We start from the raw sequence: 14,747 nt of genomic DNA, 5'->3' as shown, positions 1-14,747 counted from the left end.
TGTTTTTCTACTATTTTATATACTCCAAAATTATATTAAAATTATATAATGTATACATTAATATTTATACACTAGACGACTATATACTTAAATTAATATTTGTATTTAGTGAGACAATTTGGGACTTAAATCTAGTACAGTCAACAGCACATCAACCTACTCAAATTAATTGAAATCTTGACCCAATTACCGCGCTATAGAAGTACATTAATGTACAGTTGAGTGTACATACTGAAACTCCTAAACCATGAGAAAGGGTGTAACCTATTTTGTAAGCATTTTTTTTTAAATAAATATGAACGAAACTCGATAAAACTTTATGCTCGCGGTTGAAAACTATTATTTTCAAACTTCACAAAAACCCCGAAGAATTTATATTCATCATTAATCTCAACGCAGGTTCAAAGACAAATCGACGGTCTAACAAAGTGATAAAAATAGTCCTTATTTGCATGGGGATAGATGAGTTCTCGTTATCGAAATCGTTTAGAAATGAGATTTTTCCCGCCTACTGTCTTTTCCCAACACGCGTCAGTGTTAAATTGATCATCGTACAAAGCGCACGGGAGAGCGTTAAAAGCGCGCGCGTTTCGATAAAGTGAATTAAATAAACATTTTAAATTAATTTAGCCTTTAATTATTAGTAAATTGTGTTGTTTGGAAGGAAATGGTGAGTGTCTTTTTATTATATAAGTATTTTGATAGATATTTTTCGATTCACAAGCAAAAATGTCATAAGAAAAGTCTTACAAAGATAACTTTTTGAAAACTGATTTTGTCGATATTCACTTTTTGTATTGAAATGTTTTTGGTTTTACACAAAGAATAAACTGTTTTTTTTTTGTTTTTATATGCAGTATAAATTATTTTAGATTTATGATTACAAATTGGCATGTTTTTTTACCAGGTCTAAAGCAATATAACTAAGAATAAATTATTAGCTTATATTTTAATAGGATACATTGGTTTTGTAGCACAATGGAACTGCTTCAACCACTTTGTAATAATTTTAAGCAATCGTTAGCCATGCCAACATTTTGGAACGTTTGGAATTTGAGATAGCATTATAATTTTTATAGCTAAAACTAACTTTTGCCCGCAACTTCGCCCGCGTTTATTTCGTGTGTCCGTTAATAACGTATTATTGTCAACGTCTCAGGTTCTAAGCATCGTGTCGCGATGCAACTTAACCAGATTTTAAGACTATCCTTTATTCCTATACAGCTGTGAAAACCGCATCAAATTCCATTCAGTAGTTTTTGCTTGATGCGCGAACAAACATAGAGACAAACAGATAAAAATTAAAAAAAAAATGTTTTGGCTTTTATTAGTCCCATAAAGCCCCCCATATATTTTTTTTATATTTCTTATATACAGACATAGCCCAATTACAGTTTTATCATGTATACTAGATGATGCCCAGGCTTCGCTCCCGTGGGAAAATTGAGATAAAATATAGCCTATAGCAATCTTTGATAATGTACCTTTCTAATGGTGAAAGAATTTTTGAAATCGGTTCAGTAGTTTCGGAGATTACTCGCCTCAAACATACAGAAAATTCCCACGGGAGCGCATCCCCGGAACGCAGCTAGTTTATAATAAATTGTTCAATACAATATAGGTATACCAAACAAAGGAAATTAGCTCAAAATTAATTTTCCCTTATCAGCGTCACAGATATTAACATCATTTGGTATTATGCCGACAAAGAGTTATTACATGCTTTCATTTAGTTTCACCTGTCCATGTTTGCTTGTCTGTCTGTCTGTAATCGAATCTCGCAAGTTAAATTTTTCCTACTTTCCAGTTGTCTGCAAATTCTGATTTGAAATTTCTCCCGTCGTAATAGCTAGATATCTAGTTATCAGTTACATATAGATAATTATTTATTGCAATAGAGCAATAAAAACCAGTTTATATTTAAAGGCTACTTATGTGCACATAGTGGGAAATAAATAAATATGAACTAGAATATATAGACACCCACACGCCACATATTATTATACCGACATAGCTACACGAGAAACAAAAAAAGTAAGCTCCTGACAAATTAATAACCAAGCACGACTCCACTCAAATCCTTGAAGTAAACCCGAAATGTTTTCTCATTGATCCCTTTTTATGTGTCAAATAGTATTTACTATGCCCGTTTATTTCTCATCCAATATTTTGTTTCAAAACAGACGTTACGTAGTGATTAGTTTCAGGCTCTGAGGGACTGAACGGATGGACAGTTAAAATACGCGAGTGCCATCTCACTACATCATGTTGCCCGGTGCTTCGCTCCCGTGGGAATTTTGAGATAAAATATAGTCTTGGATAATATACCTTTCTAATATCAAAATCTTATTTATACAATATCAATAATAATAAATTGTTCATGAGTTTTTTACAAAATTTAATGTATATTTCAAAAACGACTTAATCGATTTCGTTGATCCACGAACATTAAATTCTATTTAAAGATCCTTATTCAGATTCTACAATACTAGATGTCGCCCGGGGCTTCGCTCACGTGAGAATTTTGAAATAAAATATAGCCTATAGCAATCTTGGATAATGTACCTTTCCAATGGTGAAAGAAATTTTGAAATCCGTTCGGTAGTTTCGGAGATTACCCGCCTCAAACATATAAACTCACAAACGATTACCTTTTTGTAATAATATTATACTTATAGATAGCTCGCGGAAAAAAATTGATTGATTTTGAATGTCTCTCTTCAATTTCCTGGTTCCTGGCCTCGCCCAGGTTTTACAGAAATAAATTAAGTGACATACTTATGTATTAAATAAATTAAGTTTAATAAATTAAGTGACATTGTTGTCGCGTTTTCTCGCGTAGGTGACAGCTGAATGTCTGTAAATATTCTTCGGGACTTCAAGTACGCCATTTTGTCTAAACGACGCATGGGTAAAATTTGACATCAAAGTTGATTGGTGCAACCCACTCTAAAACTAAAAAAATATATAAATGACCGTTGAAATAAGACTAAACGTGTGTCTGACAGGAGCAGTAAACTAATGATACAGAACAAAGCAAACAATGGTAGACATAACAAAGGATTAAATAAATACAATTATATATTTTCACCCTTTCGTGTGATAATTTTAGGATTTTTTTGCATATATTACGACCACCTTACATCTAACGTCAGAGCCGAATGAGAATAACAATTTAACATTTTTGGTGTATAGCTGCTAGCATACTAGCTTTTGACCGCGGGTTCGCCCGCGTGGATTTAAATAAATAAAATAAAATATGTTTATTTCAGACCAACAGTCCATATTATTAGTTAGTCCATTTATAAATAAATTTCCTTAAAATTAAACTTATCTTAAATTAACAATTTTGTTTATGTGGAGGTCATCATGCCTCCTATATACTTCTGCATCCATCCTCTCATCAATGAGCTTCAGGAATCCATTGGATTGGATTTCCCACGGAAGCATTTATTTAAGAAAGGTACCTTATGTCCTTCATATGATCAACGTTGACGGCATCAAGCCAGCACTTTTTAACGACTTCTGTGACCTAATTATTAATTAACTTAAATATACTTACTAGTTGTTCGCCGCGAACTTAGACCTCACGAACACAATATTTTTTTTACAAAATTGTAAATAATATTTCAAAAACGACTTAACTGATTTTGTTACCCCTATTATATTGACAATAAGCTCGAGACTTGTGTAATGGGATACTGACTCAACGATATTCAAAACAGAAATAAATATGTATGTTTTACGGTGCTCTAAACGGAGCAACTAAGAGCTATTAAAATCGGTGCACTGAACGGAAGAGTACGTTTTATCATATATCTACCTACGCTTTTTTTTTCAGAAAATTATGATTGATTGGTCAACTAAGATGTCTAGGCCCACGTAATCCAATTTTCTGCGTCGTGTATGTATTGTCTATGAAGTTTGTCCAATCGATCGTTTTGTGTGTGTGTAGTTACACCAGTAATATTGTTATTGCTTGTTTAGGACCAAGTACATGTACAGTGTACCTAACCGTTTTATTATTTGGCCATCGCAAATTAATTTTGCATTAATTCCTGCCTTCAAAAGTGAGCACCGGTAGGACACATTGATTGGTTTGTCGCCCTTGTTACTACTAAACTTACTACCCGAAGTAATATACTTACTGTTAATTATTTAAATTAAAATCTCTGCGTAACATAAAGCCAGGATGGCTTTTTGTTTTACTTCTGAAAGCAAATTCTAATTCAAATCATTTATTCATAAATTAGACCTTCACAGACACTTTTTCTTGTCAATGTTTATATTAAATAGTTATTTATCACAAGCGACAAACTACTGTCATTTCGGAACGACCACTGCTGAGAAGAAATGCCGAAAGAAACTCATTTGAACACGGCATGGTCCCTATCATGCCGGAAGGGCTTACCATTATTGTATTGTCTTACAATGTTTTTTTTCTAATAGTATATAAAAGTACACAATGTACACAGTGCTGATTAAAATATATGTATATATATTGGAAGCAAAGTCCAGCTTCTAATAAGCAGCCCACACACTTGCCTTGGCAAGGACCCACAGATATGAGAAATACATAGCTATACCATAATCCCTCTTAATTTGTTAACTAGATTTAGCACATCGCCGCTAACGTTTGATATTAGTAAATATTTGAAGTATGGAAAATACAGTATGAAAATAGTACCAAGTAAATATTTGCATTGGATTAATTAGATGACCATTCAAGTAGGAACAGATATCGTTAACCATTATCTATCATAGATAATATGGAAAATAATATGGTATTCGTTTATGGTATGATTATGGTATGGCTCTGTGCACAGTTTTTAATAATTTATTGAAGAATACCAACGTTTTATTTCACATTTAAATTATGATATTACAAGCTGTTGCCCGCGGCTTAGCCCGCGTAAGAAAGAAAGAAAAGAAAGAAAGAAAACATTTATTTGCCAAAAACATGAGTACAAATAGTTAAAATGAATTAGACCTACACGTTTTACCGAATATAGGTATGCAAATATAATTAAATAAAGAGGAGCATGCTATCCACTACAAATCCAAAACAAAAAAAGAATTATAATGTACTTATACTAGCCCTAAATTCTATCCGAGTCTATCATTAAAGAAATCATTTAAAGTATAATAACATTTATCAGTTAATAAAGACTTGAGGTGCTTTTTAAATAGATTTAAATTTAAGCTTTTATATTGATTTGGAATTTTGTTGTAAATTTTCGGTGCCATACATACTATGCTATTACCGAGTAAAGCAGTTTTTGATGGGTACAATGGGTATGGGTACGCGTATGTTTCTCACGGGAACAGTTATTTTTCCGGGATGAAAAGTACCCCATGTCCTTGTTCATACTTCAAACTACATCTATGCAAAATTCCAAGAAGATTTGTTGAGTAAATAGAGTGTGAAGAGGTAACAATCTTACTTTCGCATTAATAATAATAATTAGGGTAAATAAGTGCTTATCTAATGTGAATTCGTCCATTTACAGTTATTATACTTATAAACAATCCTACTTTTGTCTTTAGAGGTGCGGTAAAGTTTGTTGCGCCGCTTCTTCTTCACGTGTATACGCGCGTGTACAAGCATGCGCTACAAATCTATACAACCGTACAGGAATTCGTGTCTACAGGGTCCGTTCAGGCGGTTATAGGTACTATTATAATAATATCAGAAGGAACCTTAATGCTAGGAAGGTAGGTAAATAAAATTCCTTTGAGATCGACAGCTGTCTGGGAAGCTTTTCTCACTCATCGTCGACGACGTTAGGACAAATGCCTTACCCGGCGCTCTAGGTGAGCGACAAAACGCTGCACAACGCGATACAATCTCTAGTAACTTTAAGCTAATTTAAAATGAAATGTAGGGATGGGTCGTGTGAGCTTGTCCTGATGGTTCGTGATAAACCCCCTTATTGTTTTGTTTAACATACATTACGAGTATCCTATCCTATTAATACTTATTATAAACGCGAAAGTGTGTGAGGATGTATGTTTGTTACTCTTTGACGCAAAATCTACTGATGGATTGGTTATGGAATCATTGTGCAGGAGTAGAACGTGGAATAATTAACATACTTTTTATCCAGAAATCCCACAGGAGCTAATCCCCGGGACGTAGCTAATATTACTTCCAGCTATTGCCCGTAACTCGAGCCATATAGTTACCATATCTATTTCAAATTTCATCAAAATCAGCACAGGGATCAACTGTACAAAGCATGACAAACTTTCTTATTTATAATAATTATTCGTTAGGACGTATGGACATTATGATACTCACTATTACGACGCCACATAACGATATTGATATAGACGGTCGCACCGCACCGGGTATCTCGCTGCTTTTGTCGCTAACCTAGGACCCCGGGTCAAAATGGAATGTACGTGGTGGAGTGATGAATGAGTCTCAAATTGAACGAGGCGTGTAGTGAAGTAGAACAGGGACGTAAAACAAATGATGGCTTAAAACGAAATACTTATTAATATTAGGTACTTTTTTCGTAAAGTACAAATAATCATTATTTATTCATTTATTACCATTTAGGAAGACATACAGTTATATAACAATAGCAGTAGGAAACAGAGAGTCAATTAAAAGTCTCCACAGTTAAAATAAAAGTAAGAAATTTTGAAATCCAAGCGAGAGGTCAGCAGAGTGTCACAAGAAAATTACAATAGCCAGAAGTTCTTATATATTAGAAACTGTAGGTATATTTAAAAGAAAAAAAGTAACATATTATGGAGAGGAAACAGGAGTCAAAATGGAAAACAATCATTAAAAAATTTAGCTCCAATCAAAAATATTCCTCACGATGTTTCCCTTCACCGGAAGCAAGTGGTGGACGATGAAAACTACTATACATGAGTCAGATTGATATACAAACTCGTGTGGCACGAGTAGGATTCGAACCTGGGGCCTTTCGATCCACAGGCGGGCGTCTTAACCATTTACACCACCGCCGCTTCTATTAATTATTGAATAAGTCAATGATTATTTTTCTGATCTAATTAGATTAATGTAGATTTTGTGACGACCTCGATGGCGCAGTGGTAAAGTTCTTGCCACTGAACCGAGAGGTCCCGGTTTCGATCCCCGGTCGGGTCATGATGGAAAATGATCTTTTTCTGATTGGCCCAGGTCTTGGATGTTTATCTATATATGTATATGTTATAAAATATAGTATCGTTGAGCTAGTATCCCATAACACAAGTCTCGAACTTACTTTGGGGCTAGCTCAATCTGTGTGATTTGTCCTATTATATTTTTTTTTATTTGTTTCTACCACTTCAAAAAATCACCATAGTCCAATGTTCAGTGCATTGGAGTGAATATTGATGAACTGGAGAGTGTGTAAGGCTATAAGATCTTTATAGCCTTACACACTCTCCAGTTCATCATCTGGTGAACAGTGTAATGTGACTTTGTTATTTACTTAGCTATATCTCACCATCGAGTCGATTCGCAGTGAGGCGCAGCTAACCAATGACAGCGCTCCTTTGTGACGCAACGACAACCACACCGCAATGTGATTGGTTCACTGCGTCTCACTTCCAATCGATTCTATAGTGATAAGTGTAATTTATAAACACACACTTCACCCTCTGAAGAGACTGTCGAAGCTGCTGGTAACAACTTTTTATACCAACGTAATAAGTTTTTTTTACCCTTTGTGAATCGATTTAAATCAATAAAAATATTTAAATTTTCACAACATATTCTTGTCAAAAATATTTAATGTCTTTACAAAAACGCGTGAAAAGCAAAAATATATGACAATCATTAATTGACCGAGCGAGCGAAGCGAGCGAATTCTACCATTCTACTTGGGGCAAAAATACATTTTTTATATATATGTATATTTGTATGTTTGTATCGCGATAAATTTCGAACCGTAGGTCTGATTTTGATGAAATTTAAAAGTTATGTAGAATCTGTCAATAGAATGTTTAAGTTCGTGGAGCATCAAAATCGGTTCAGTCGTTTTTGAAATATTCACAATTTTGTAAAAATGTATTGTGTTCGCGAGGTCAAAGTTCGCGGCGAACTAAAATAAAATAAAAACTAAATTAAACTTATTAAGAAAAACTAATTTAATAAAAACCAAAAATAAAATTTATTTACTGTCTTTGCTGAACGAGTACACTTTTAAATAATTGATTAGCAAATAAATGGCTTTTCATGTTTTTACGAAAACCTGTCTTGTTGCATTCCCAAAAATTAACTAAACTTAAATTATCACAATACTTAACGCTAAGTTATAACAGGCTTATTCAGCTGCGTCTCAGATGGCAGTTTATAATTAGATTTACATTTTATGTGCACAAGAGCACTCGACTGAGCCCGCGTAAACTGGACCCACGGGACGAGTTCAATTATATCATTGCTATATTGTTAAAATATATCGACAACTGCCAAAACAGTATAAATTTATGTTTTAGGATAATTTTCTGTGCGTCTGGAGTACATTCCATTATTAATTTCGGGAAATATATGTGGTATATATTTCTAATACTCATGTGAAAATTACTATAATAAATAAAATAATATATAAATATTAGGACAAATCACACAGATTGAGCAAGCCCCAAAGTAAGTTCGAGACTTGTGTTATGGGATACTAACTCAACGATAACATATTTTATAACAAATACATATATAGATTAACATCCAAGACACGGGACAATCAGATAATGATCATTTTCCATCATGACCCGACCGGCGATCGAACCCGTTACCTCTCGGTTCAGAGGCAAGCACTTTACCACTGCGCCACCGAGTTCGTCGACTACTGTAGGTACTTATTATTTGCCATACTTATTATCCAGCACATAGATCAATAAAAAAGAAAAACAAGTTTCAGTATAATATTTTTCTTTAAAGCTACGGCTAATCAACGAAACATTTACTAACTATTCCGTCAACTGGACCCGCGAAACTAGTTCAAGCGGTATCAGTCGAAAGAACGCTCTACACACGTATACGGTTGCGATGCAAATTTGGACCAATCAAAACGAATGAAGTTAATGGAAACTCATTAAGTTGCATGCAAGCTGACTTAAGATAATTAAAAGTATTCGTTTCTCTTACATTAAAGACATCGTTAGGGAAATTCGTTTATTTTTTGTTGAGAAAATAAATGCTTGATCTTCTTTGAGTGACTTTGTTTTTATTTTAGATTAATTAATGACAGATTTTAATAAGGCAAGCTATCAAGTATTTACGAGCTTTTCCCGTGGTTTAGCCCGCGTTAATTAAGTGCTTCCGCTAATAAGATATTACTATCAATATCTCGGATTCTCAGCAACATATCACTATGAAATCTATACCAGATTTTCAGTTAAACCAACCGCTAAACAACTGTAAAACCACAAAAAAATCCAACTAATATTTTTTTACGTTTTGCGCGAACATACATTGCCCACTTTCAATACAGAGTATATGTATAGAGAGGTATATCTTTTTTATAATGTCAAAAGTATTAAGGATATTTATTTCCTTTTATATACTGATGGAAAGCTTTTATCACTACTTAGGTACTTCACAGCAGGAGTAGAAGTAATATTTTACAGCCTCTCAATACAATATCGTAGTGGGTTACTTAAGGCATAGATATAATACTTCCATTATATAAAGGGACGAGATAAACGAACATAACGAAGGTCGACAGTTTGTCGGACCATCTTAAAACTTCGGCTTGCCTTAGAACATTCATTATTAGACATTAGACCTTCACAAGCACTTTTGCACACGTACAAAGTCACAAAAACAAAATTAATATATAAAATAAGCGACCCGTCCCGGCTTCGCTCGTGTAGAAACATAATAATATTATACACCTAAACATTCCTCAGTAATCACACAATCTATTGGTGAAAACCGTATGAGAATCCGTGCAGTCGTTTTTGAGTTTATCACAGACAGACGCGGCACAGGACTCTAATCCTACTAATATTATAAATGCGAAAGGTTGTAAGTATGTGTGTATGTATGTTTGTTACTCTTTCACGCAAAATCTACTGGATCGATTGGTGTGAAAGAAAAATTACCTGGAATAACACGTAGGGTATTTTTATTCCCGAAATTCCCCGGGAGCTAAGCTAATTTATAATATGTAAGGATAAATTACTTATTTTGGATAAAATGTTTGAATTTGCTATATAATAATATCTCGCTCTGCAATTCTGGTTCACATTTCGTCAGTTTGTTTGTGTTTGTGTCTGTCAATCCTACACGAGTCGGTGAGTGCTGCGAATAAAATAAAACTAAATAAATAATACTGAACTAGCGCAACTCACGTAGAGTTTTATATACATGTGGAGGAGGTGGAGGTCCTATCTTTTTCAGACCATATTGTCTTTGACCTGGGTCTTCGATGTTTATTTATACAGGGTTACTGGTATCTAACGCATAACCTTCCAAATGCGCATAAGGTAAAGAGTGTAACATATTTTGTTCTACGACTTTTGTCTAAACTTAATAAATACAAAAAAAAAAATCATTTTTTTAGTTTTAATGTCGTTTCTATAAAATGTTAACTCTATGTTCGATTCCGCTACATAACGCTACTGTACTGTCTCGTGTTGCTTGGCTATTGCATAGAGTTAAGGTGATGTTGAATCGCAAATGAGACTGTGTATTTTTCAGTTTCCTAATAATAGCTATGATTACCCCCGTTCAAGCATAGCTATTTTTTTTAAATGAACCACCACAGTCTAAATAGGAGGTGAAAATTTGTATGAAAATCATCAGAAAAATATTGGTTCTGGAAATCAGAAATATGGCATGGGTACCTAAGACCTACCTTCCCTTTAAACACAAGAATATAATTATGCTGTCAGAAGCAACTATTCTACGCTGAAGAAGCCGCGGATGAACATTACAGCTAGTTTAATATCATTTATTAAACCGACTAATATCGATCAATTACCATAGTCTACAATGCGAACAGTTAAAATAAATGTCATGCAAATTTAGAGATCAGAAATCCGTGAAAACCACAAACAACTATAAGCAAAGTATGGTTTTAAGTAAACCTTGAGGCGAAGCTTAGTTTAGGTCTTTGTTGAGCTCAACTTGTAAACTACATTAGACTGTATTGCTAACATGAATAGTTATATATTTACTACACGAATATTCAGAAATGATGTCGAAAGTTTTGAACTTGCGCGGCAGTTTTGGGATACAAAATTCAGTTTTCTCTGGATGATTGATACTGGCTTTTTAATATGTATATATAATATATATTAAAAAATACGCTTGGTACTTACAGGAAAATGTACAAAACTTTGAAGAACGCAGGAGAGATGAGCTTGATGCGAAAAGGGAGTAAATTAAAAGACCACCTGCCTCCATACAATACCATATTGATGATATCAGTCTCACATGTCCGCACTGCTCTAGAACATTTAGGGCCAAAATAGGATACTACAGCCATTTTAGGCACATCAACGAAGCCTTACAGAACATCGAAACAGTAATGATCAGTCATCATAGCCGAAAAACGGCCAGGGATATTATATAATATGTATATGGACCTATAACAACCATAATTTCGAGTTTGTTGGAACGCCCTAAAATTTTACCCGCTCAAAAATATTATGTTGCATTTGAATAAATTTTTACGGTTTTCATTTTATATGACTCTGAAATTTAACTCCATTCATATTATTATTATAAATCCATACTAACATTATAAATGCCTGAGTGTCTGTCTGTCTGTTCCGCTTTCACGGCGAAAACGCTGAACCAATTTTGATAAAATTTGGTATAGGTACATGTAGTTAAAAACCCCCATTTAAATAAAGACAGAAGCCAAAAACATTTCACAGACAAAAATTCTAAAAAAAAATGGTTTTGGCTTCTGTTAGTCCCACAAAGACCTCCCGTAATTATTTTTTTTTAATATCTTCTATATTATATATAATTACAATTTTATTATATTATGTATAGAATACGTTAATAAGAAAAGTCAATTTTGCATCGATTCTTCTACATCATCACTAAATATTATAAAACAGTCGCCCTTCGCGTCTATGTGTTTCTAAGCTTTCTTCTTTCAAACAACGCAACGGATTTTGATGCAGTTTTCACTGTTAATTAGACAATTCCCGACGGTTTATGCATGCAACCATGCAAGGTCAGGTCGCTAGTTCTTAATACCAATGTCCATGCTCCAACTTTACATACAAATCTGACATGAAAACTACCTACTGCTGCGGTATATATGCGCATGTTTAACCTCTTGTACTAATTCTAATTCCTCCTGTACTAATTCTTTCACTGACTTTGTTTGTATAATACAACGTGAACATTCCATCATAGTGTAAATAAGCCCACTAGAAAGGTATGTTTTCTTAGTATAATGAGATAGCTTACTGGTTCGTAATCATTATTAATAGGAGAAAATCGAATCTTACTCTTCCCACATGAGTTCGTACATACTTACTCATGTATAGTACTTTTCATCGACCACCGTTTGCTTTCGGTGGGGGAAACCGTGGAGCTGTGGTGGTGTAACGGTTAAGACGCCCGCCTGTGGATCAAAAGGTCCCAGGTTTGAATCCTACTCGTGCCACATGCGTGTGTATACCAATCTAAGTCATGTATAGTAGTTTTCATCGACCATCACATGCTTCCGATGAAGGAAAACATCGTGAGGAAACCTGCACAATGGTTGATTATTAACTTGTGTGTGAAACGGAGAAGGCAATAGCAAACCACTCCGTTAATAATGCCAAGAAAGTTGTGTGTGTTTCATTCCACGTAATGACCACGACCCTCAGCTAATAGGTAAATTAAACTGATAAAAATGTGATAGTGTCACTAGTGCGCTTGTGCGTGCGGTTACCTTAAGACCATGCCCCATTGCTCCGTTGCGCTCCGTCACGTTGACGTCCAACGACGGATCACCGCAGAATAACGTAGAAATTTTATGACTTTTCGACGTACGTCAACGCAAGTCAATGTAAAACCTGTAGAAAACAATGCAGCTCTATAACGTGCTGCGTCGTCGCAACGGAACTCGACTAAGCAATGAGGCATGGCTAACATAAAGCTATTTAATTAAATGAAACAAAGCTTTATGAAATAGTGCAATATGCGTGGAAACTTTTGTATTTAGGCGCAGAATTATTTCGGCTTACCTATATTAGACCGGTTGCGTTGAAGTTAGTACCTTCGTGTTTTTATAGTTATTATATCCAGTACTGCGAGGGGTCAAAATAGTTATACGATAACCGATTAACCTCTATGGCATGGTAATAGCTGCGAGTTTGCAATGAATTTGGGTAGGTTGATGTGCTGTTGACTGTACGCTAGATATTAAAGCGGAAAGGGTAATCGAATGCCTGTACATTTCTGCAAGTTATCTTTTTTTGGTCGCATTGGTAATAACACATTTCCGCTCTGGAATGATAATTAACTTTATTTCCATTCGGCTTAAATTAAATCAAGTTACACAAAAATTATGTCTATCAAATTGACAAAGAGCGAAGAATATAATGAGATACATAAACTTTTATACCATTTTCGGTTGGTCCAAAATGTGAATAAACATAACAGTGAATGCCTTAAAACATTCAAGTCCAGTTATCCATAATAACACGTTCAACACAATACACATAAGGGGCGCTTGAGTAATTTTGCCCAGGGCAATTTGTACAACTAATTCCAGCACTTTTGTACATAATCTGTGGTCGTGATAAGCATGGCGGTTTAGAGTACTGTCCTGATAGTGTCATGTCATGTAATGGGATAAGTGGAGTTTTTAGAGAGTTGTCAAGGTCAATCTTCTATAAATAGTTAAAATTTAGTAATTTACAAGCTGGGAATTAAAAAATATACTAACATCTTTTATTCTACGACTTTTGTCTAAACGTAATAAATACAAAAAAAAAATCCAATTTTTATTAGTTTTAATGTCGTTTCTATAAGACGTTACCTCTACGTTCTATTCCGCTACATAACGCTGCTGTACTGTCACGTGTTGCTTAGCTATTACATAGAGTTAAGATGTGTAGAATCGCAAATTGGATTGTATTCTTTTTTTTTTTATGAAAACAAAAAAAAACTACGAATCACGAAAAGTCGTAGAATAAAAGTTGCTAGTTTTGACGTACCCAAGTAGTCTTTAGGTGGTTTTGCGTTTGATACCAGTAACCTTTATATAGTTGGTCGGTCCACTAAAAGGTCGATGGTAGACTGGGACCGCACTAAAAGAAGACCTTGGTCCCAGCTGCATAAACGGCTGTCTGATTTAAATGAATTGCTATGATCGCTCTTTTATAGTCGTCTTTTACTTAATGTATTTTTTGGGAAAAACTAAACGTCTTTGAATAAAAAATTGCGTTTACGCTTTGGAAGTCGGCAATAGATAATAAGTCGTCGCTAAATGATGTTAATGTTGAAAATAAAGAATTATATTTCAAAAAATTAAAATGTACCTATTAAATGTCCCGGATAGTCAGGGGCCTGGGTTCAATTCCTGCTCGATTCCTGTTTTTTTTTCATCTCATTATTATTTTGACGACCACCATATTTTGTTACTCCACAATAACAACAGGCCTCGTATATTATGGTATCAAATAAATTAAAATATATTAAGACTAATCACACCGATTGAGCTAGCCACAAAGTAAGTTCGAGACTTGTGTTATGGGATACTAACTCAACGACACTATATTTTATAACAAATACATATATAGATAAACAAGACCCAGGCAAATCA

General features: G+C 34.3%; 1 protein-coding gene across 1 annotated transcript in view; it reads left to right on the top strand.

Moving 5' to 3' along the window:
* The first annotated feature begins 535 nt into the window (after positions 1-535).
* LOC128679873 (orexin receptor type 2-like) overlaps positions 536-14,747 on the top strand; it is a 54,407-nt gene continuing 40,195 nt past the window's right edge. The window contains exon 1 of the mRNA XM_053762357.2: positions 536-670. The gene's annotated coding sequence lies outside the window, so the exon portion shown is untranslated. The remainder of the gene's footprint in view (positions 671-14,747) is intronic.

Source organism: Plodia interpunctella, chromosome 22 (genome assembly GCF_027563975.2).
Source record: "Plodia interpunctella isolate USDA-ARS_2022_Savannah chromosome 22, ilPloInte3.2, whole genome shotgun sequence".
Classification (NCBI taxonomy): domain Eukaryota; kingdom Metazoa; phylum Arthropoda; class Insecta; order Lepidoptera; family Pyralidae; genus Plodia; species Plodia interpunctella.
This window is presented reverse-complemented; position numbering and strand designations above follow the sequence as displayed.